At 40.9% G+C, this 25084-nt stretch overlaps 1 long non-coding RNA gene and 1 pseudogene across 2 annotated transcripts; one reads left to right on the forward strand and one right to left on the reverse strand.

Moving 5' to 3' along the window:
• Positions 1 to 200: 200 nt before the first annotated feature.
• LOC125924874 (40S ribosomal protein S15a-like) lies at positions 201 to 869 on the forward strand (annotated as a pseudogene).
• Positions 870 to 984: 115 nt separating this feature from the next.
• Positions 985 to 20985, reverse strand: LOC125924878 (uncharacterized). 2 transcript variants are annotated; one of them, XR_007458610.1, is made up of 4 exons: positions 20133 to 20985; positions 7948 to 9056; positions 3710 to 3892; positions 985 to 2288 (listed from the first exon to the last, which is right to left on the reverse strand). It is a non-coding gene; the product is annotated as an uncharacterized LOC125924878 (long non-coding RNA). The 2 variants fall into 2 exon arrangements; XR_007458609.1 differs by lacking the exon at positions 20133 to 20985 and having other exon boundaries at positions 7948 to 10244.
• Positions 20986 to 25084: the final 4099 nt, after the last annotated feature.

Here is a 25084-nt window from a genome sequence, read left to right on the forward strand (position 1 = left end):
CTCTTACAAGTAACTTCTTAGAGAAAAATTGAGAAAAATGGAATGTAGAATGAGTATTGGGTAATATTGAGAAAATATCGTGAATTTTATTAAGTATGATGATGGTATTTCATAACTGTTAGAAATACATACAGAAGTACTTGTAGGAGAAATGATATGGCCTGGGATTCGCTTTAAAATATTTAACAATTAGCTCTTTCCACCATCTTTCCGTGCAACCATATTGGTGCACATGAATGTCCTGGCAGATGATCTCAAGAGCATTAATAATACTGAAAAGAGAGGTAAACGCCAGGTTCTTATTAGGCCATGCTCCAAAGTCATCATCCAGTTCCTTTTTTTTTTTTTATTAATTTTTTTTTAACGTTTATTCATTATTGAGAGATGGAGAGACACAGAGCATGAGCAGGGGAGGGGCAGAGAGAGAGGGAGACACAGAATCAGAAGCAGGCTCCAGGCTCCAAGCTGTCAGCCCAGAGCCCGCGCCGGGCTCGAACTCACGAACCGTGAGATCGTGACCTGAGCCGAAGTTGGTCACCCAACCAACTGAGCCACCCAGGTGCCCCGTCATCATCCAGTTTCTAACCGTGATGATGAAGTGTGTTTACATTGGCAAATTTGAAATCATTGATGATCACAGAGCTGGGAAAATTGTTTGGACCTCACGGGCAGGTTAAACAAGTGTGGAGTGATCAGCCCCAGATTTGATGTGCAACTCAAAGATCTAGGCAAATAGCAGAATCCTTGGCTCCTGTCCCTCCAGTTTGGTGTCATTGTACTGGCAGCCTCAGCTGGCATCATGGACCATGAAGAAGCAGGACAAAAACACACAGGAGGGAAAATCCTGGGATTCTTTTTCTAGGGATGTCATATATACGTGCAATTAAAATGCCTCAGTGGGGAAAAAAAAATACTTAACAATTAAAAAAGGGAAACAGATGAAACCAAAAAGAGGCAAAACGTTGGTAATGAATCAAGCTGGCATTCTTCATAAAAAGGTTTATTTTTCTGTTCTCTACTTTTGCATATGATTGAACACATGTACATTAAAACATTTTAAAGCAAGCACAGATTATGTGGCACCTGAGTAAAGGGATGTATTACATAATACATCCATTGATAGGGCTGTACTACTCCAAGATGATTCAGAACCACAGGGAAGATGCATAGTGGAAAAAATACTGAGCTGGAAGCTGGAATACAGAGTTCCCATCCCTAATCTCCCACTAAACATCCATATAACCTTGAGCAAGTCGTCTTACTTTTCTGCATCTCAATATCATCATCTATATAATAAAGATCTAACTAAAAATTAACTTCTAGCCATGCTGGCCTCAGAGTGTCCTAAAGTTATAATAGACCATGTAACGGCATGGTTCTCAGGGTTCAGCCTGCCCTGAATTCGGGTTCTCATCGTGCTACAGATGTTCCAGATGTTTAGGATAGGAGACCCTTCATGAAAATGCCTCATACTGTATCCAGCATGTTGTACATGCTCATTAACCATTTAACACCAGCCAAGTCATTTTTTAAATATGAATTCCAGGACTAGAAAAAGTCCACGGTAACATGATTTTCCTAATGGTACCCATATAATACAAGAACCAAGAGTGTAAGTTAGATGTCTTAGCTTTTTTCTTCCAAATGGGCCAGGCTGCATTTAAAAACAATAATAATAAGGTAACAAGATGTTTAACTTTTAGAATCAGGCAGCGACTAGAAAAGGCTAATAAGGAAGCTTCAGGGCCTGAATCACAGAGTCAAGAGGAGGCTGAAAGACACCTGAGACAGGAACCAAGGAGCCTTGTGCAAGAAAGCCAGTTAGGAAAAAGAAGAGCAGGCAGAGGGCAGGGCTCAGAGTTGACAAGAACACCCCATGCCCGGCAAGGATCTGAGTTTGCTGCAGTAATCACTCACTCCTCTGAGCTTTCATTGCTGATGCTCTGACCACCGCTTGTTGTCTGCTCTCCTGGGTCAAAGCCACACAGAGAGACATGGCAGCCCCAACCCAACAGGCTGCTTATAGTCCAACCTGCAGGTCTGAGCCTTGGACTTGGCAGATGTGGCAGCAGAGGTGTGGTAAGCAACAAGCGGGCTTTAGTAACAAGCATGCCAGGAACCTCAGTGGCCTCAATGACACAAAATATTTAATGAGCATCAGTTATTTATGAGTCTATTCGAAGCGCGTGGAACACACCAAAGCATCCTTCCAGTGAACTTGCCATCCAGACCTCCTGATGACTGAACACTTGAGTCCGAACTGGATTGAACAGAGGAAACACAAGACTCTGCAAACAATAATCAGTCGACATACAATAAATGAATAAATGAATGAATGGGAAAAATTGGAAATCAACATCTGGTTTCTATCCTCTCCTAGCTCAACCTATGGACCGGAGGGGAGGGATAGAGATAGTGAGCGGCTGGGACCTTACTTTTTTTCTCTTGCCTTGGAGTTGAGATTGGATTGTCAGGTTGGAAAAAGAGAAACTGTGGCCCCTTTTTGATAATGGCTCAGTGTTCTTCCATACCACTTCCCAAATGAGCGTTTAGAGAATGACTCACCATGTGGGTCATCTTTCTAATACTGTGCTATGAATCCAAGAACAGACTAATAAGAAATAAATTTATTTTACTATAAATCTTAGTAAAGATATTGAAGTAGATGTATTTAGTTCCTAATACAGATTATAGAAAAATATAGCTACAAAACAGTTCGGGCAAAATACAATTAAGGAAAAGATTTAAGGAAGGTTCTCAGTTTTATGGCAAAGAACAGTCCATCTGTCTACTTACTAATGATGAGAGCCAAAAAGGCTTTCTATTCCTTATTTATGACAATGGTATCAATTTCCATGTCCTAGTTATTTTTGACCTCATTAAAACCCAAATGACTCCAGAGAAACCATTCTGGGGACTTGCTATCCCAATCAGGGATCAAGATCAATGATTCTATGTGAGGCCTTAATTCTCTCAGTCTCTACAACTCCCAGGAATTAGCATGGCCATTTTTCTTTTTCTTCTTTCCCTTCTGTTTTTGGATGGCAGGAAGGCCTAAATGCTGGAAAGACTAAGATGTTTCCAGGCTGAAGAAGTCCCTGAAGAAAGGGACGAGGAAAAATGCCAGTAAACGAATGCCTGTGTTAATCTCTCCACTCTTTACAGGAGGCAGTAAGGAATGAGCCACCAGAGAAACTTCAAGAGTGGAATTCAAAGGATAATGATGAGGGGAAATGGAAGAGCCGAAACTAGGAAGCCAAGTTCAGAATATCCTGATGTCTCTGCTAGGATAAGGAAGGCATTAGTAAGCGATTGCGTGCACACAGAGCCAGGTCAACCGTGGCCGGTGGGTTGGCCAGCTGTGAGGAGAACAGTCTCTGAGAGGTGGTGGCAGGGGTGAGGTCCAGACAGGAAAGCAGGAAGGGAAGTGCATGCATGCAGGGGAGGAAGGTGAGCAAAGAAGCGGGATAAAAGCCCAGAGACATGAGCGGGAAAGTTAGTAAGGGTGAGGTACTTGGGAGCAAGAAGGACACACTATAAGAGGGGAAAACTGAGAAATCTGTGGAAGCTTGCTTAAAACTGACCATCCGTAAGCAAAAAAACTGCCATCAGGCTGGCCATACAGTACCTATACAGCTGTTGCTCAAATCTGCAACACATTTCTTTAATTCCTGTGCAAAAATACATTCCATCCACCAATTACATCTACCTGCAGGCACACAGGAAAAGCATGGCAGCAGCATCTGGCTGGGTTTTCCTAAATCCCACAGGTGACTTCTTCCTGGATCCCTGGAAGTTGGTGAGGCCAACCTCCGGGAAAGCCAAGTGTCGTAGACAGTCCAAACAATGGGCTGTTTTTTGTTGGTGTCAGTTCAGCTTCCTACGAACAAAACTAAGGCAGCATTTGGTTAGCAATTGGAAACACATATCAAAGGGAGGAAGCCTAACTCCAAACAGATTGTTTCCAACCATCCTCCATATACGTGTGTAGCAAGAATGCATCTTTTAGTCACAGCGATGCAAATGTCAGTGATTATAAACATGTGCGGAAGAGCTTGCCAGCAATTTGTTCTTGCCCTTGAATGACGAGACCCCTACAGAATCCAGGGGAAGAATGTGGAACTGGCATTGGCTTCACTATGAAACACAGAGATGTGAATGGTGGGAAGAAAAACGGACAGGAAAATCCTGAGAATAACCCTTTGTGGGGAAGCACGCTGGTCTCTGGTAAATGCAACTCTTTGCCCACCATACGAAGACTGTGTAAAGAACACAAAGGGAACTATGTTTATTTGAGAGAAAAATTAATTTCCAAGGACTCGTAAAAGAGAAATCATCCTTGGAAGAGGAGCTCAGAGGAAGGGAGGTCTGGGAAGCTGGAACATTCTGACATGCACTGCCCTTTCTTCCCTTTCAGCAACCTGCCTGTGTCTCACATTTTGTTGCCCAAACAGGTGCTAGATTTTACCCCGCGAGGGAAAGGATTTATAAGTGTACACTCTAAAGTTCTCTGTAAAGAAATAATCCACGTTAGCATGTCTCAGAATGTGTGAGACAAAATGAAACTGTTGTGGTTAGAGACGTTTCTGAGTTACTATCAGTAAACAGAATGATTGCCTATCGGTTTCTGTTTTACCAGACAAAATGCAGCTGCCAGTTAAACCATCTGTAAAAGTACTCCTCATGGACTTACTCAAGCATCACTGAGTGATTTTGCTTGCAGAAGTGACTTCTTTGGGTATTGTTTACTTTCTGTGGCTGAAGTGGGGAATGTTTGGGTCCCTCTACAGAGCCTTCCATAGACACGCTGGATTTGACAAGGCGTTCTCCCCGTGAGAACAAGCCTCGCCCAAATCCTTCCGTGTCTTCAAGTCTAACTCGGCTCCTGGAGAGCCTTCCTCAACCTCTTCTCCCCTGCAGGGCCACCCCCTTCTCTGTGTTCTTACTCATCAATGTTGTAGCCATTGATAACATGTGTTGTCTCATACTGTTGTAAAATTCTTTGCTGTAAGAGTCTATCCTTGGGGCGCCTCGGTGGCTCAGTCGGTTAAGCATTTGGCTTTGGCTCAGGTCATGATCACAGTTCATGAGTTCAAACCCGCACTGGGTTCTCTGCTGTCAGCACAGAGCCCTCTTCAGATCCTCTGTCCCACTCTCTTTCTGATTCTCCCCCGCTCATGCTCACATGCGCTCTCTCTCTCTCTCAATAAAACAAACAAACAAACAAACAAACAAATAAACAAAAGTCTATCCTCGTCAACCAGGTGGTAAGATCCTTGTGGGTGGAGGCATATCACACACCTCCAGTATATGGCTGAGAGTCTGTTACATACTCCACACGCCACTAAAATGGAACCAGATATGCAAGAAGCACTCAAATAAAAATGCTCTGTTCTCCACAAATCTCCAAGTGCATGATGGAACAAATATGTGGATTAGTATGATAGCTCCGCACTAATTATTTGATAAGGGAAGAAGAAGAAACCATGTGCAATGCAAGGGAAAGAAGGGGTTAGCGATTCTGATAATTCAGGGGAATGTTTCCACAAGAAGAAAAAGGTAGAGTTCATGAGCAAACCTAAATCATATAAAGTATTTAGCTGGGAAAAGAGATCTAAATTGAGGTACAGAGATTTCGATGGTAGGGGAGGCAAGTGGCTGGAAGGGGAATTTTTAAAAGAATTTCTTTGGATTTCATGAAAATGGCATGTTTCCAATAGGAGTATTCATCTTTCGCTCTTCTGGAAAACAACTCCTCACTTGATTGAAAACATTGGAGGCAAAAAACAAACAAATAAACAAACAGGGAAATCAAGACACCAAAGTCTAAGGGTGCTTTTAATCAGAAAACAGAATCTTTAAGAAGAGTGCATTCCTCGCAATGTGGCCGGCCAGCTCTGTAAACCAGTTCCTGCTGAAAACACATAAAATCCTAGATAAGTATTTAAAGGGTATTTTCAAATATATAAGCAAGTTTAAAACACAGGAAAGTCTTCGCTTGTCAGATACGAAGAATGAAATCAAAGTCTAAACACTGAGGCGAACCCAGTATTTCCAGGGGGCATAGGGATGGTTTTCAATCAGGTATGGGAATTCTGACACCCACACAGGAACAAGTGTTGACTTAAGTCTATTTAGGTGAAGGAGAAGCCCTCAGCGAGCAGCTTGCTTTCACAGAAACTTTAAAACATAAGCCAATCAGTTCATATAAACTCCACTCCAGGATGAGTAATACCACCAGGACCCATTAGCAAGCTAGCACAAAAATGCTGCTTAATGTCACTTTCCCAGCCTCGAGCACTTCCACAGAAGAAACATCAACAAATAAATGCCTCCGTAAAAATCAACTCACAACAGGGGTGCCTGGGTGGCTCAGTTGGTTGAGCCTCCGACCTCGGCTCATGATCAGGTCATGATCTCACGGTTTGTGAGTTCGATTGCCACATCGGGCTCTGTGCTGACAGCTCAGAGCCCGGAGCCTGCTTCGGCTTCTGTGTCTTCCCCTCTCTCAGCCCCTCCCATGCTCATGCTCGGTCTCTCTGTCTCTCAAAAATAAATAAACGTTAAAAAGAAAATCAACTCACAATAAAAAGCTACAGATATGAAAAAGCAGTCACAAAAGCGGAAAGTGGGGGACATTTCACGAAACCCAAGTTTTCCCCCAAAGAACTCAAAGTCATTGAAAAACCTGAAAGAGAATCCAAAACAATAATGTTATAAGTAATTAAAGATAAAGATAAAATAAAATCCTTAAAAAAAACAAACAAGCAGGACACTTTGAAACTATGAATGGGGAAAGCTTAAAAAACTTCTCCAAATGAAAAACAAAGTGTAACTTTAACCTGAAAAAATCCAGCAAATGAAATACAACAGATCATAAAGAGCTAAAGAGAGTTGGCAAGTTGGAAGAAGCCTCTGAGGAAATGGTCCAAGATCTACCACAAAGAGATAAAGTGATAAAAAACTATAAAAGAGTAGTTATAAGACTGGAGAATATATACATGTGATGTATCTCAAACTATAAAAACATAGTTCTTAACCTGAAAATGCATCTGTCTGGAGGTTGAGAAAAAACATATTAGTCATATATCCCCCCCTCCACAATCGTATATATTTTAATGTAACGAACTTACTGCTTAAAATTAAGTTTGGGTTAACCAACATTGAACCCTGCAGCAGGCTCTGGGCTGACAGCACGGAGCCAGCTTGGGATTCTCTCTCTCACCCTTGTGCACACCTGCTCTCTATCTCTCAAGATAAATAAATAAACAAATAAATAAATATTTTTCAAATGTTCATATTCCCCAAAGCAATATACACTTTCACTGAAATCCCTGTCAAAATTCCAGTATCTTTTTTCACAGAAGTAGAACAAATGATCCTAAAATTTGCATGAGACCCCAAAAGACCCAGATAGCCAAAGCAAACTTGAGAAAGAACAAAGCTGGAGACATCACGCTCCCTGACCTCAAACTATATTACAAAAGCTACGGTAATGAAAACAGCATGGTACTGGCATTAAAACAGACACAAAGAACAATGGAACATGATAGAAAGCCCAGAAATAGGTTTTTTGTGCGTCTTGCGTCCATGAAATATAGCCGGACCAACACTAAACCATCCTACACACCTAGAAAACTGATTGGAGGATTAACACAACGATCTGCACAACCTGAACCACAGAACTCAGCATGTACCTGGCGCGGAGAGGTGAACCTGGGAAGAGAGAAGCTGGCGGTGGGCAGGGAGCCACTTTTGCAGGTGGACAGAGCATGGAGGGGGGAGAATACAGGAAAAGCACCCCATCCCCAAAAGCAGCTGGAGAGAAAGTGGAAAATTGGAAACAGCCACAGGGAATAAATGAAAAAGGGAGAAAGGAGAGGGTTTAAGTTCCATTAAGACTGTAAACAAGGGAGGCACAGAGACTGCAACTCCGCAGCTCCCTACCTGGGGGTGCTCTGGTGGGAAGGGCGAATCCCCGGGAGCAGAGTGGGGTCCGGGAGATGCTCGGGCCACACGGGGAGAAGCGGCTCCACTGCTGGAAGGACATTTGGTAGAGACGGTTGAAGCCACCTGGTCCCGGCAGACCCCGGAAAACGGCCACACTCACTGGTGCTGGAACAAGGTCGTCGAGGGTGAAGCCCGATGCCAGGCGTGTTGTGATTTTCCATAATCCCCGAAACGCTGCTGCTACACCATCTCGCGACCTTTTTCTGGGGCGGGCTGGCACCTGGCTGCAGTCTCGGGGCTCCGGCAGCAGGAGGGTCCCACAAGCGGTCCTGGGTTCAGCTGACATTCGGCCGTTGCTCATTCGGCCAGGGCTCAGAGAGACCCTCCCGCAGAGGGGTGGAACAGGTCAAGGCCGCAGTCCACCGGAAGTAAGGGGCGGGGAAAACAGCCGCATCTGAGACAAAACTCAGGAGAGAGGTACTGCCTGGCACTTGGTCATGGAGAGTGAAGCAGGGAGTGGACAGAAGCTGAAGACAGAGGACAGGTGCGCAATTGCTGATCGGGGAGAACAGACAGGGTGGCTGGAGGACGCCATTTTCACGCTCCCGCGCACGCGCATACTTACACGCGCCGCCACCATCCACCCCAGGAGGCTAGCAGCGCCATCTAGTGGAGAACGGAGCCGTCACACTGAGCCCCGCCCGACTGGACCCACCTCGATCTTCAAGAACACATGTCTCACCGACGGCTTAGTTTATGGACTATAAGTCTCTACATAGACTGACGTCTAGGGGAAAACAAAGTAATTTCAGTCTGATTTCAATCTGTTAGCAGGTCCATCTATTCAATTTTCTTTCTTTTTCTTCTCTTTTACACTACTTTTCTTTTTCTTGAATACAGAAAGACAAAAAATTCATTTTTATTTTCCCTTTTTATTAAAAATATTTTCCTTTAATTTTTTTATTATATTTTTTATTTTGTGTAAATTTTTTCCAATTCTATCTTCATTCCATCATTTTATTTTAGTCTACTTCAGTGCAGTCACCTTTTCAAATTTTCAAACAATTTCTTTTTTTTCTTTCTTTTTTCTCTTTATCATTTCTTTTCTTTTTCTGGAATGCAGAAAGAGAAAAACTTCATTTTTATTTTTCATTTTTATGAAAAATATTTTTCTTTAAATTTTTTCTACTATATCCTTTACTTTTGTGTAAATTTTTTCAAATTCTATTTTACTCCCATCATTTCATTTTAGTCTACCTCAGTGTATTCATTTTTTCAATTCCCAAACTTCCTTTTTTTCCCCCCCTTCTTTTTCTCTAATCTGTCAAACCACTTTCAACACCAAGGCCAAAACGCACCTAGGACCTAGCATCATCTATTAGATATGTGTGTGTGTGTGTGTGTGTGTGTGTGTGTGTGCTAAATTATTAATTTTAATATTTTTTAATTTTAATTTTTTATTTCAATTTTTCTACCTCATTAATTCCTTTTCTCCCTTCAAAATGACCAAACGAAGGAATTCACCCCAAAAGAAACAGCATGAAGAAACGAAAGCCAGGAATTTAACCAACACAGATACAAGCGAGATGTCTGAACCAGAATTTAGAATCATGATAATAAGAATACTAGCTGCAGTCAAAAATAGATTAGAATCCCTTTCTGCAGAGATCAAAGAAGTAAAAAATAGAATGAAATTAAAAATGCTATAACTGAGCTGCAATCATGGATGGATGCAGCGGTGGCAAGGATGGATGAGGCAGAACAGAGAATCCGTGATATAGAGGACAAACTTATAGAAAATAATGAAGCAGAAAAAAAGAGGGAGATTAAGGCAAAAGAGCACGATTTAAGAATTAGAGAAATCAGTGAGTCACTAAAAAGAAACATCAGAATCATAGGAGTGCCAGAAGAGGAAGAGAGAGAAATAGGGGTGGAAGGCTTATGTGAGTAAATCATAGCAGAAGACTTTCCTAACCTGGGGAAAGACACAGACATCAAAATCCAGGAAGCGCAGAGGACCCCCATTAGATTCAACAAAAACTGACCAACAACAAGGCATATCAGAGTCAAATTCACAAAATACTCAGGCAAAGAGAGAATCATGAAAGCAGCAAGGGAGAAAAAGTCCCTAACCCACAAGGGAAGACAGATCAGTTTTGCAGCAGACCTATCCACAGAAACTTGGCAGGCCAGAAAGGAGTGGCAGGATATATTCAGTGTGCTGAATCAGAAAATATGCAGCCAAGAGTTCTTTACCCAGCAAGTCTGTCATTCAAAATAGAAAGAGAGATAAAAAGTTTCCCAACAAAAATTAAAGGAGTTTATGACCACTAAACCAGCCCTGCAAGAAATTTTAAGGGGGATTCTCTGAGGAGAGAAAAGGTGAAAAAAAATATATACATATAAATACCAAAAGCAACAAAGATTACAAAGGACCAGAGAACACCACCAGAAACTCCAACTCCACAAGCGTCATAATGGCAATAAATTCATATCTTTCAATACTCACTCTAAATGTCAATGGACTCAATGCTCCAATCAAAAGACATAGGGTAACAGAATGGATAAGAAAACAAGATCCATCTATATACTGTTTACAAGAGACACACTTTAGACCTAAAGACACCTTCAGATTGAAAATAAGGGGATGGAGAACCATCTGTCATGCTAATGGTGAACGAAAGAAAGCCGAAGTAGCCACTTATATCAGACAATCTAGACTTTAAAGTAAAGACTGTATCAAGAGATTCAGAAGGGCATTATATCAGAATCAAGGGGTCTATTCACCAAGAAGACCTAACAGTTGTAAACATTTATGTGCCAAATGTGACTAAATCAATTAATCACAAACATAAAGAAACTCATCGATAGTAATATCATAATAGTAGGCGACTTCAACACCCCACACACAACAATGGACAGATTATCTGATCAAAAAATCAACAAGGAAACAATGACTTTGAATGACACACTGGACCAGATGGACTTAACAGATACATTCAGAACGTTTCATCCTAAAGCAGCAGAATATACATTCTGCTCCACTGCACATGGAACGCTCTCCAGAATGGAACATATACTGGGACACAAATAAGCACTCAACAAGTACAAAAAGATTGAGATCATATCGTGCATACTTTCAGACCACAACACTATGAAACTAAAAATCAACCACAAGAAAAAATTTGGAAAGGTAACAAATACTTGGAGACTGAAGAACATCCTACTAAAGAATGAATGGGCTAACCAAGCAGTTAAAGAGGAAATTAAAAAGTATATGGAAGCCAATGAAAATGATAACACCACAACCCAAAACCTCTGGGACACAGCAAAGGCGGTCATAAGAGGAAAGTATATAGCAATCCAGGCCTTCCTAAGAAGGAAGAAAGATGTCAGAGACACAACCTAACCTTACACCTTAAGAAGCTGGAAAAAGAACAGCAAATAAAACCCCAAACCAGCAGAAGACAGGAAATAATAACAATTAGAGCAGAAATTAATGCTATCAAAACAAACAAACAAACAAACAAACAGAAACAGTAGAACAGATCAATGAAACCAGAAGCTGGTTCTTTGAAAGAATTAACAAAATTGATAAACCATTAGCCAGTTTGATCAAAAAGAAAAAGGAAAGGACCGAAATAAATAAAATCAAGAATGAAAGAGGAGAGATCACAACCAACACAGCAGAAATAAAAACAATAAGAGAATATTATGAGCAATTATATGCCAATAAAATGGGTAATCTGGAAGAAATGGACAAATTCCTAGAAACATATACATGACCAAACTGAAACAGGAAGAAATAGAAAATTTGAACAGATCCACAACCAGTAAGGAAATCGAATTAGTAACCAAAAATCTGCCAAAAAACAAGAGTCCAGAGCCAGATGGCTTTCCAGGGAAATCCTACCAAACATTTAAGGAAGAGCTAACACCTATTCTCTTGAAGCTGTTCCAAAAAATAGAAATGGAAGGAAATCTTCCAAACTCTTTCTAGGAAGCCAACATTACCTTGATTCCAAAACCAGACAGAGACCCCACTAAGAAGGAGAACTATAGACTGATTTCCCTGATGAACATGGATGCAAAAATCCTCAACAAGATATTTGCCAGCCAGATCCAACAATACGTTAAAAAAATTATTCACCACGACAAAACGGGATTTATATCTGGGATGCAGGACTGGTTCAATATCTGCAAAACAATTAACGTGATTCATCACATCAATAAAAGAAAGGACAAGAACCATATGATCCTCTCAATAGATCCAGAGAAAGCATTTGACAAAATACAGCATCCTTTCTTGATAAAAAGCCTCAAGAAAGTAGGGAGAGAAGGAGCATACCTTGAGATCAAAAAAGCCATATATGAACTACCCAACGCTAATATCATCCTCAATGGGGAAAAACGGAGAGCTTTCCCCCTAAGGCCAGGAACAAGACAGGGATGTCCACTCTCGCCACTGTTATTCAACATAGCATTGGAAGTCTTAGCCTCAGCAATCAGACAACAGAAAGAAATAAAAGGCATCCAAATTGGCCAGGAGGAGGTCAAACTTTGACTCTTCGCAGATGACATGATACTCTATATGGAAAACCCAAAAGATTCCACCAAAAAACTGCTAGAATTGATTCATGAATTCAGCAAAGTTGCAGGATATAAAATCAATGCACAGAAATCGGTTGCATTCCTATACACCAACAATGAAGCAACAGAAAGAGAAATCAGGGATCGATCCCATTTACAGTGGCACAAAGAAACATAAAATACCTAGGAATAAATCTAACCAAAGAGGTGAAAAATCTATACACTGAAAACTATACAAAGCTTATGAAAGAAATTGAAGACACACACACACACACACAAAAAAAAAAAAAAAAAAAATGGAAAAAGATTCCATGCTCCTGGATAGGAAGAACAAATATTGTTCCAATGTCGATAGTACCCAAAGCAATCTACATATTCAATGCAATCCCTATCAAAGTCACACCAGCATTCTTCACAGAGCTAGAACAAATAATCCTAAAATTTGTATGGAAGCAGAAAAGACCCCAAATACCCAAAGCGATCTTGAAAAAGAAATCCAAAGCAGGAGGCATCACAATCTCAGACTTCACGCTATACTACAAACCTGTAATCATCAAGACGGTACGGTACTGGCACAAGAACACTCAGATCAATGGAACAGAATAGAGAACACAGAAATGGACCCACAAACGTATGGCCAACTAATCTTTGACAAAGCAGGAAAGAATCTCCAATGGAATAAACACAGCCTCTTCAGCAAATGGTGCTGGGAAAACTGGACAGCGACATGCAGAAGAATGAACCTGGACCACTTTCTTACACCATACACAAAAATAAACTCAAAATGGATGAAAGACCTCAATGTAAGACAGGAAGCCATCAAAATCCTTGAGGAGAAAGCAGGCAAAAACCTCTTTGATCTTGGCCACAGCAATTTCTTACTCAACACGTCTCTGGAGGCAAGGGAAACAAAAGCAAAAACGAACTCCTGGGACCTCATCAAAATAAAAAGCTTCTTCACAACAAAGGAAACAATCAGCAAAACTAGAGGGCAACTGACAAAATGGGAGAAGATATTTGCAAATAACATATCAGAGAAAGGGTTAGTATCCAAAATCTATAAAGAACTTATCACACTCAACAAATAATCCAGTGAAGAAATGGGCAAAAGACACGAATAGACACTTCTCCAAAGAAGACATCCAGATGGCCAACCGACACATGAAAAAATGCTCAACATCACTCATAATCAGGGAAATACAAATCAAAACCACAATGAGATACCGCCTGACACCCATCAGAATGACTAACATTAACAACTCAGGCAACAACAGATGTTGGCGAGGACGTGGAGAAAGAGGGTCTCTTTTGCATTGTTGATGGGAATGCAAGCTGGTGTAGAAAACAGTATGGAGGTTCCTCAAATAGCTAAAAAGAAAACTACCCTACGACCTAGGAATTGCACTACTAGGCATTTATCCAAGGGATACAGGTGTGCTGTTTTAAAGGGACACATGCACCCGCATGTTTATAGCAGCACTATCAACAACAGCCAAAGGATGGAAAGAGCCCAGATGTCCATCAATGGATGAATGGATAAAGAAAAAGTGGTATATATATATACAATGGAGTATTACTCGGCAATCAAAAAGAATGAAATCTTACCATTTGCAACTACGTGGATGGAACTGGAGTGTATTATCCTAGGTGACATTAGTCAGTGAGAGAAAGACAGAAATCATATGACTTCATTCACACGAGGACTTTAAGAGACAAAACAGATGAACATAAGGGAAGGGAAACAAAAATAATATAAAAACAGGGAGGGGGACAAAACAGATGAGACTCATAAGTATGACGAACAAACAGAGGGTTACTGGAGGGGTTGTGGGAGGGGGGATGGGCTAAATGGGGAAGGGGCACTAAGGAATCTACACCTGAAATCATCGTTGCACTATATGCTAACTAATTTGGATGTAAATTTTAAAAAAATAAAACAAGTTAAAGCTTAAAAAAAAAACCCAGAAATAAAACTATGTGTATATGATCAATTAATTCATGGCAAAGGAGCCAAGAACATACAATAGAGAGAAGACCATCCTGTCAACAAATAGTGCTGAGGAAACCGGAAAACACATTCAAAAGAATGAAATTGGACCACTGTCTTACTTCATACACAAAAATTAACTCAAAGTTAAAGACTTGAATTAAGTACTTGAATTAAAGACTTGAATGTAAGACCTGAAACCATAAAACCTCTAGAAGAAAACATAAATGGTAAGTAAGCTCCTTCACATAGGTGTTGAAGGTGATTTTTTAAATCTGACACCAAAAGCAAAGGCAACAAAAGCAAAATTAAATACATGGGACTACATCATACTAAAATGCTTCTGTACAGCAAAGAAAACATCAATGAAATTAACTATGACAGCCTAATGAATGAGAGGAAATATTTGCAAGTCATATATCGGATTAAAGGTTAATATCCAAAATATATAAAGAATTTATATAACTCAAAAGCAAAAACAAAAAAAAATTGTGAATCATATATCTGATTAAAAAATGCCAGTGGAGGGGCACCTGGGTGGCTCAGTCGGTTAAGCGGCCGACTTCGGCTCAGGTCACGATCTCACTGTCCGTGGGTTCGACCCCCACGTCGGGCTCTGTGCTGACTGCTCAGAGCCTGGAGCCTGTTTCAGATTCTGTGTCTCCCTCTCTCTCTGACCCTCCCCCGTTCATGCTCTGTCTCTCTCTGTCTCAAAAATAAATAAATGTTAAAAAAAAAAATTTTTTTAAATGCAAGTGGATCTGAATAGACATTTTTCCAAAGAAGATAAACAGATGCTAGACAGATGAAAAGATGCTCAACATCACTCATCACCAGGGAAATGCAAATCAAAACCACAATAAGGATATCTCCTTACACCTGTTAAAATGGCTATTATGAAATAGACAGGGGCACCTAGGTGGCTCTGTCAGTTGAGTATCACACCCTTGATTTTGGCTCATGTCATGATTGTAGGGTCATGGGATCAAGCCCCGTGTCAGGCTCCATCCTGAGTGTAGAGCCTGCTTAAGAATCTCTCTCCTTCTGCTTCAACTCATGCTCTCTCCCTCTCAAAAAAAAAGGGGGGGGGGAGGAGAGAGAGGAATAGCAAGTGTTGGCGAGGATGTGGAGAAAGGGGAACCCTTGTACACTGTGGTACAACTGTATATTGGTATAGCTACTGTGGAAAACAGTATGGAGCTTCCTCCAAAAAATTAAAAATACAATTTCCATATGATCCAGCAACTCTGCTTCTAAGTATTCATCCAAAGAAACTTTATCCAAAAAATACGAATTCAAAGCAGTGTCTGCACTCTCATGTTCATTGCAGCATTATTTACAACAGCCAGGATATGGAAACAACTTAAGTATTTATCAATAGATGAGTCAAGAAATGTGGTATATGTATATATACGTAGATATGTATATATATGTATATATGTATATATAAAATGTATGTGTGTGTATATATATATATATATATATATATATATATATATATATATAATACAATGGAACATTATTTAGCCATGAAAAGGAACAAATGTTGCCATTTGAGACAACATGGATGGACTGTGAGGGCTTTATGCTAAGTGAAATAAGAAAGACAAATACTGTATGATCTCACTTATATGTGGAATCCAAAAACAAAAAGAAAAACCACCAAGTTCATAGATACAGAGAACAGATTGGTAGTTGCTAAAAAGGGGGGATGGGTAGAAGGGTGAAATGGGTAAAGGCAGTCAAAAGGTACAAACTTCCAGTTATAAAATACAGAAATCATGGGGATGTAACGTTTAGCATGGTGACTACAGTTAATCACATTCTCGTATTTGAAAGTGGCTAAGACTGGGGCACCTGGGTGGCTCAGTTGGTTAAGTGTCCTACCTCAGCTCAGGTCATGATCTCACCGCTCGTGAGTTCTAGCCCCACGTGGGGCTCTGTGCTGAAAGCTCAGAGCCTAGAGCCTGCTTCAGATTCTGTGTCTCCCTCTCTCTCTACCCCTTCCCTGCTCATACCCTGTCTCTCTGTCTCTCAAAAATAAACATTAAAAATTTTTTTTTGAAAGTGGATAAGACTATAATAGATCCTAAAACTTCTCATCACACGAAAAAAAATTTTTTGTAACTATTTAAGGTAACAGATGTTAACCATACTCATTGTGGTGACCACTTCCCAATATATACAAATACTAAATGAGAATATTTGCTGTCCACCTGAAACTAACACAATAAGTCAATTATATCTCAATTGGAAAAAAAAAAAAAAAAAACTTGTAAAACCAGCAATGGAATTCAGACCTTTCAGGAAGATTAGAATGTATACAGCAGGCCCCGCAGGGCCCAACAACCTGAAGGACCCACCTCCCTCCCAGGACGGCCACAACTTGGCCCCTACCTGTAGGAGCCACATCTGTCCCAGAATAGCCACAACTTGGCTCCTACCTGTAGGTCCAAACAAGAATGGGAGCCTGGGCAAGAGCCAGATCTGATTTCCAAAATAAGCTGGAAATTCATGCTTTTATGCAAGATTTCTTATCCTTAAAACTGGACACCAATTCAAAATTTTAAAACATATCAAATAAGCCGAACGAAACATCTCTCTGGGCCAATTTCCAACAGCTGGTCACAATTTTGGAACATCTACTATAAAGAACCAGATCTGAGGCCTCCTCCTGGCCAGTTTTTATGGCCCCTGAATTCGGGGGAAGAAAAGAAGTGGTGTTCAAAGCCGCTTCTAATACTTGAGCCATGTGAAATTAAATGTTGCCTGCTATTTTGATGAAAAGCAGAAATGGTAGAATTCTACCGATCGATTTGTACCTTTGAAGATTGTAACGGATAAAATTGGCCACCTGCCCCCCCCCCCCCCCATTAAGACCATGATTGGCAGGATCTACTTGCAGGTGGTATGGTGGGAAGGGGTGAGGGGTCATGAGGTCATACCCAGTGATCCTGATGCACCCTAGTCTCTCTGCCTTATCCTGTCTATAGTCATATTTTTTCAGCTCTTTTCCCCCTTCTTCTGGTCACTGCCTTGTAATTAGGGCAGAAAACTGACAGGTGCGGGGGGTGCCGACAGACTCAGGGGAGCTTCCGCAGCTCCAGGCATCATTCTGCTTATTAACAAAGACCTATCTACTCTTGACTATGTTTCCAGCCCTGCTATAAACAGTTTCCATTTGGATCTTTACAGCAATCCTATGAATGAAGTCCCACAATGATGCGCCTCCGCAGATGAAGCTTGGAGACGTTAGGAATTCAGTCAAGGCCACGCGAAGCAGAGCCAGGAGGAGAAGCCAGATGATGCCAGCCCCAGAGCCGCGCTTTTAAACCACCCTTGTTTCAACCTCCTCACCGCAGGATTTCATCCTGTTTGCTTTTATTTGCCCACTACAGAGTACCAATTGGTTTCCCCAACCCAAAACAGAGTAAATGTCTAACAAGACCTTGCATCTGTAGGGCATATATTAACATTTTAAAGGGAGCTTTAGAATTTGCCTTCTCTTCATTATAATAAAAATAGAGCCTGTCCTTCCTCATAATAAAAATGAGTTTCCGGGAAGGACACTGAGATGAGCTCATCTCCTTGATTTGCACTTTCTTTTTAAGGAATTCAAGAGACTTGGAAAAAGACCATTGTTCTCTTAACATACTAATGTTTGATGATGAGAGGTGTTTTCCTTGTATTTTAAATGATAAAGCAAAATGTGCCTGCGCACGTGTGTGTGTGTGTGTGTGTGTGTGTGTGTGGTGTGTATATGTATGTGTGGGGAGTGTGTGTATATGTTTATGTGATATGTGTTTGCTGTGTGTGAGTATGGGGTTTGAGTGTGTGAATTTCAAGGTACCCCTCAGGGCAATCGATGCAGTCACATGCTCTAAAGTCCAGAGGTTGGACCATGAGCCCAGGCCACATCCATCTATGTGTTTACATACAGGTAAAGCACCTTTATGTTCTCAGCTTCTAAATTTGTTTTCCTTTTGACAAGCACATGAAGCTTTTCCTGAGGGAGGTTTTGATTCTTTCGTTGAGGTTTATAAATCACGTAGCATCGCTTCGGACGTTCCCCATTCTGTATATGCCCTAACAGCTAAGACTTTCCTTCTCACGAGTCAAAGAAAAAGTGTCTCTCTTTTAAAGTATGTGAAAGAGTTGATATATTTGAGATCTCTCTGCTTGACTGGCAGGCCATCTTGGCTCTGGAATTCTGCAGATAATTATCACTGATGTTGCAAATGAAGAATTTCCAAACGTGGATGATTTTGACCAAGCACTTCCTCTGGCAGGAGGTAGTTAAAGATGTCAGACTAAAAGGTCTGGCCTCCTTCTCCCAAATACAACTACGTAAAAGATTTCAAAAGCTATACTATCAAAATTGTAAACTTGCCCTGGGGCAAACGGCTTGCGGACTGATAGGAATAAACTGGTGAAAGGGAATCAAAATTGAAACCCACAAAGAGAATAAAAATAAAGTGCAAGCCTCATTCAGGACCTTTGTTTTCCTTTTCCTTCTAGTAAGGAAACACTTCCCCAGGTGAGGCTCAAGTGCCAGGAATGCAAGCATGGTCCTCAGGGAAATGTACCCCTGCTCCGTTTTGCTCCCGAAATATCATTCTTGCCTTTTGCCCAGAAAGAAGCCTGCCATCTTGCATTGCTTCTGTCTTTGGATGAACAGTACCACGACGTGGCACTTAGTGAACTGGGTGGCAGTGATCCACCCGAGAAGCAGCGAGGGCCCGGGTAAAGGCAGTGAGGAAGGGGTAGAAGAGGAGGTGAGGGATTCGGGAGATGCTGAAAAGGTAGAGTCACCAGGGCCTGATGCTCACATCACATTTGAATTCCCAGACATCAGGGCTGGGAAAGTCACACGACAGTAGGGGCCAAGCAGATCAAATTAGTAAAGAGTACTGGGGGTCGGGATGGTGGAGACTATGGAAAATTAGAGAGAGCACATAAAGAGAGCAGCCCCTCCTTACTCCAATCAGTTGCAGCTCCAATCATTACAGAACCAAGGCCAAAGCTTTCCACATATCCCTCTCTCCAGGAGAAGCCAGAAATCTTGCTTTTCCTGCAAAAAGTCTGAATCTAATATCAAGATAATTAATTTTTAGTTATCGATTTCCGTTTTAAAATATGGACTGTTTTTATTTAGAAACACTGTCTCAACCAAAACACCCAAAGAGGACTGAGGTGAGGGACACCTAGACAGAGCTGAAGCTTCCGGTTTCCAGCCTCCAAAAGAGATGGCAGCACTACTCACCAAGATGAGAAATTCCTTCTCTCTCTAGATGATGGGACTTTTTTAAAATTAAGATACATCTGTAATCTCGTTCAACAACCATGGAAACTCAAGATTGGAATGGAACACACTTTCATCTGACCCAGCTATATACCTCTAATTCTTCAATTCCTTCTGCCTCTAGGATTTCTTGCAACCCTGAGATTCTATTACTCTGTAATTTCTATAATGGTCCTGAGCTACATCAACTCCTACTCCTTACATCTGTGTGCAAGGCTGTGGCTTTAGAATCGATTGTTAACATTCCTTTTCCTCTTTTTTAGGCTTCTCTCCTGAGATAGCACAAGTCAGATGTGATTTGACACTTATCTTGTTAAGATGAACAATAGATCATTTGGATGCCACTCAAGTGCAGAAATGTCCACATTTTTCACATCAGTCATGTAATTGTCAAATCACTTCACCCTGCTTTTCAGATCTAGCTCAAGCTATGAGAATTCCCAGAGTTTTAAATTCTGAGCCTTTTTTAACGGTCTTTTGAAAACGAAACCGAAACGAACTTGATCTTGAAAGTGATCTCTTCATTCAGAAAACTTTTATTGTGCAGGTTTTATTGAGTGCCTACATAAGGAGAATAAAAACATGATTATGGAAAGTCACCTACAGGCTAGGAGAGGAGAAATGCACGATCATTTATAAACTAACACAGAATAACATTAGTACTTAGCAAAGTTTGTCCCTCTACTAAAAACAAAATAGAACCAGTAACAAACAACTGGGAAATAAGCTTTAAAATAATATGATTTGAAAGAGATCAAAATGTGTGAAATGCTGAGGAATAAATTTTTTTTTAATTTTTAATAAAAAAGTATGCAATACCTACACACTTAAAACCACAAAACATTGCTGAGAAAAAATTAAAGAAGACCTGAGAAAAATGGAAAGATGTACCACATACATGGATTGGGAGACACAGATGTTAAGATGTCAATTATTCCAAAACTGATCTAAGATTTAATTCAGTTCAATCAAAATCCCAGCAGGCTTTTCTGTAGAAATTGATGAACTAATTCTGAGGTTTATACGGAAATGTAAAGAACTCATAATGGCTAAAACAATTACAAAAAAGAAGATCAAAGTTGGAAGGTTTACGGTTTGATTTCAAGGCTTAATATAAAGCTGTAGTAATCAAGAGAGTGTGGAATGTTAAAGATAGACATTACATATTTTATATATGTTAGAGATAGATATGATAGAGATAGATATGTTAGATAGATATGTTAGAGATAGATATGATAGAGATATATATGTTAAAGATAGACAATACATATATTTTATACATATATAAAGCTATAGTAATCAAGAGAGTGTGGAATGTTAAAGATAGACATTTAATCAGTGAGAATTTGATAGAGAATCAAATAGAGAATTTGAAATAGATCCTCACATTACGGTCAAGTGATTTTTGATCAAGTTTCCGAGATAATTCCATGGGAAAAAAATAGTCTTGTCAAGAAATAGTGCTGAGGGGCGCCTGGGTGGTGCAGTCGGTTGGGCGTCCGACTTCAGCTCAGGTCACGATCTCGCGGTCCGTGAGTTCGAGCCCCGCGTCGGGCTCTGGGCTGATGGCTCAGAGCCTGGAGCCTGCTTCCGATTCTGTGTCTCCTTCTCGCTCTGCCCCTACCCCCTTCATGCTCTGTCTCTCTCTATCTCAAAAATAAACGTTAAAAAAAAATTTTTTTTTTAAAAAGAAATAGTGCTGAAACACTGGGTATTCATTTTGAAAAAAAAAATTAACTTTGACCCTTATCACAGACACAAATATTAACTTGGTATATATCAAAGGCCTAAACATAACAACTAAAACTGTAAAACTTCCAGAAGAAAAGAGGAGAGTCTCTTTTACAACCTTGGGGTAGGTAAAGATTTCGTAGATAAGGCACAAATCTTTGGTGCTTCAAAAACATAGTTAAGAAAATAAAAAGACAAGCTTGACACTGGAAGAAAGTATTCATGGTGTGCCTTTATGACAGAGTATTTATAACCAGAATATACAAAGAACTCTGACAACCCAATCATAAAAAGGTAAACAGTCAAATAAAAATGGGCAAAATATGTAAATTGACATATCACAAAAAATATGACTGGCCAAAAAGCACCTGAAAAGAAGCTTAACATCATTAGTCATCGGGGAAGTATAAATTAAATTAGAAGGTGTCAGTATACATCCATTAGAAGGGCTAAGTGCAAGATTTGAATAGAATGATTTCCAGATGTCTGTCATTCACTGAGAGAGAAGACAGAATCGAGAGCAGACGTGAAGAAGAAATGACTAACGTAGTTGAACACAGACTAAGTTTGAGGTGCCTGGAGAACGTACAAATTGGGATAAACTCATGCAGACAGAAAACTAAACTGAACTAAAAATAAAGACTTGGGAATAATGAATATATGAATAAAGGTAAAGCCCTAAAGTGGATAGCTTTTCCCGAGAAGAACGTATAAATAACTTGAGATGAGATAAGGCACCAGACAAAACCATAGAGAACATCACCATTTAAGGGACAGATGGAGAAGAAAAAGTCTAGGAGGTAGAGTAAGAAGGAACAACTGAGGGGCGCTTGGGTGGCTCAGTCGGTTGAGCTTCCGACTTGGGCTCAGGTCATGATCTCGCGGTCCGTGAGTTCAAGCCCCGCGTCGGGGTCTGTGCTGACAGCTCAGAGCCTGGAGCCTGTTTCAGATTCTGTGTCTCCCTCTCTCTGACCCTCCCCCGTTCATGCTCTCTCTCTGTCTCAAAAATAAATAAACGCTAAAAAAAATTTTTTTAAATAAAAAAAAAGAAGGAACAACTGAGAAGATATGAGAAAAAAGTTTCAAGGACAATACCTAGAAAGAGGACACAGTCAACGGTGTCCGGTACGGCAGATCTGACAAGTAATATAAGGACGGAAAATAGTTTCTTGGCTCCTCATCTCATAGGTTATTGCTGACGTTAACAAGTGTGATATCGCTAGAGTGGTAAGCACAGAATCTAAATGACAGTGGAATAAGGAAGTCATGGGAGATGGAAAAGGGCCAATGAAAAAGTTAGACCATTCTTCAACACCCTAACTGCAAAGAGATGATAATGGTAGGATAGAAGGTGGGCTGGGAGAAGAATTATTACAGATATAAGAAAGTGTTCCTTTATTTTTTTAAATGTTTATTTATTTTTGAGAGACAGAGAGAGAGAGAATGAGCAGGGCAAGGGTAAGAGGGGGACAGAGGATCCAAAGCGGGCTCTGTGCCGACAGCAGTGAGCCTGATGTGGGGCTTGAATCATGAACCAAACTGTGAGATCGTGACCTGAGCTGAAGTCAGACGTTCAACCAACTGAGCCACCCAGGCGCCCCAAGAAAGTGTTCTTTTAAACATAAGAGAAAAAACAAGCAAGTTTTTGTGCTTAGGAGTGGAATATGAGGACAAAGAAACAGTAGAGAGGCAAAGACTAGCAATACATGGGAGAAAGGGGTAGTCAATGACTCAAACTTCCCTAAGGGCTTGGGAGATATTGTGTGCAAAATCGGACACAGGGGAAGTAAAAGAAGCAAATCCATTAGGAAGGAGGTCCTACAGCAAGGAGGCCAGGAACTTCTCCCAAGTGTATGTCCATTCATTATTGAGTGAGTGTGTCTCATCCTCTGGGGGAGGAGGAAGGACTGGGCAAGTGATAGAGATGATCCCAACATGCCCACTCTCTGTCTGATTCCCACATCGTCTCTGGAGGATGTCAGGTCAAATACACGAACACAGTTGGGCACCTGGGTGGCTCAGTCAGTTAAGCATCTGATTCTTGATTTCATCTCAGGTCATGATCTCGTGGTTTGTGCGACTGAGCCCCACATTGGGCTCTGCGCTAACAGCACAGAGCCTGTTTGGGATTCTCTCTCTCTCTCTCTCTCACTCTCTCTCTCTCTCTCATGCATGTGCTCTTTCTCTTCCCCTCCCCCACTCGCATGCACACTCTCTCTCTCTCTCTCTCAAAATAAATAAATAAAATTTAAAAAACCCCACGCCAACACATTATACATGAGGAACAAAAACATCTCTTCTCATCACATCTCTGCACAACTCTTCTTGGAGGCAGCTAGCTCCCTGGGGGAGTGGACACTGCAGAGAAAAGGGGGTGTAGAGGAGTCAATGTTCCCTGTGTCACACTGCCCTGAGTGACCGGGTGCTTTCCCCCAGACCACCACGCCCACGGCCTCCCACAGCTGTCTTCATCGATGGGCTCCTTCCTGTCTCTACCTTGTTTTAGGACTCTCTCTCTCTCTCTCCTGTTGTTCCAACTCTGCCCTCCTATGGAGGCCCCAAGTGCCCTGGGCCAAGCACCTCTTTTACATCTTCCTCCCCTAATTTGCTCTGCTATACACAGAAATGTTGGAGATTAATGCTCTATAATATATTCCCAAGCACAATAACAATCGACGAGATTGTGCTATCCACAAGTCAGTTTTTTCAGCATATCTTATTACAGTTTTATGAAGCAGCTTGCTACCTACAGTTATTATAAATTGCTCTATGGTTGTAATTGTTTTCCAATTTTTTTTTAATGCTTATTTGCTTTTGAGACAGAGAGACACAGAGCGCGAGCAGGGGAGGGGCAGAGAGGGAGCGAGACACAGAATCCGAAGCAGGCTCCAGGCTCCGAGCTGTCCGCACAGAACCTGACGCGGGGCTCGAACTCACGAGCCGTGAGATCATGACCTGAGCCGAAGTCGAACGCTTAACTGACTGAGCCACCCATGCACTTCTGTGGTTGTAATTTTTAATTTGGAGCACTGGATCCAGGTAGATAAAAAACCTGTGTCCTTCAACCATTATCAAAATACTCAGTTGCTTTCATTATCTGAACACTCCACTAAAGCAAACAAGTCACAGCTTCAAAAATGAGAGGCTTCTAACATGACAATCCAGAAACCAAGGAAAAAACATTTTGCCTCAGAAATTCTTTAGCACAATAAAAAGGGTCGCTAATATAAATGCAATACCTAACACTGTCCATATATTCGTTTTTCATTTAATCCAGGCAACAAATTAATGCAGGTAGTTTTTTATTATCCTCATTGTACAGATGAGAAAAATGAGGTTTAGAAATTCACATTCCCAAGTGTATACATTCCATTGAAAGCAGAACAGGAATTCAAATTAGCATTTTCTGATCCTAAGCTCTTAATAGAAACATAATTGTTTCTCTTCATAAAATCTTGCAGGATTTTATCTAGGATATCTAGGATATCTTCTAGGATATCTGCTAAGATATTCACCGGGTTTGT

The sequence above is a fragment of the Panthera uncia genome, chromosome F2 (assembly GCF_023721935.1).
Source record: "Panthera uncia isolate 11264 chromosome F2, Puncia_PCG_1.0, whole genome shotgun sequence".
NCBI classification, from domain to species: Eukaryota; Metazoa; Chordata; class Mammalia; order Carnivora; family Felidae; genus Panthera; species Panthera uncia.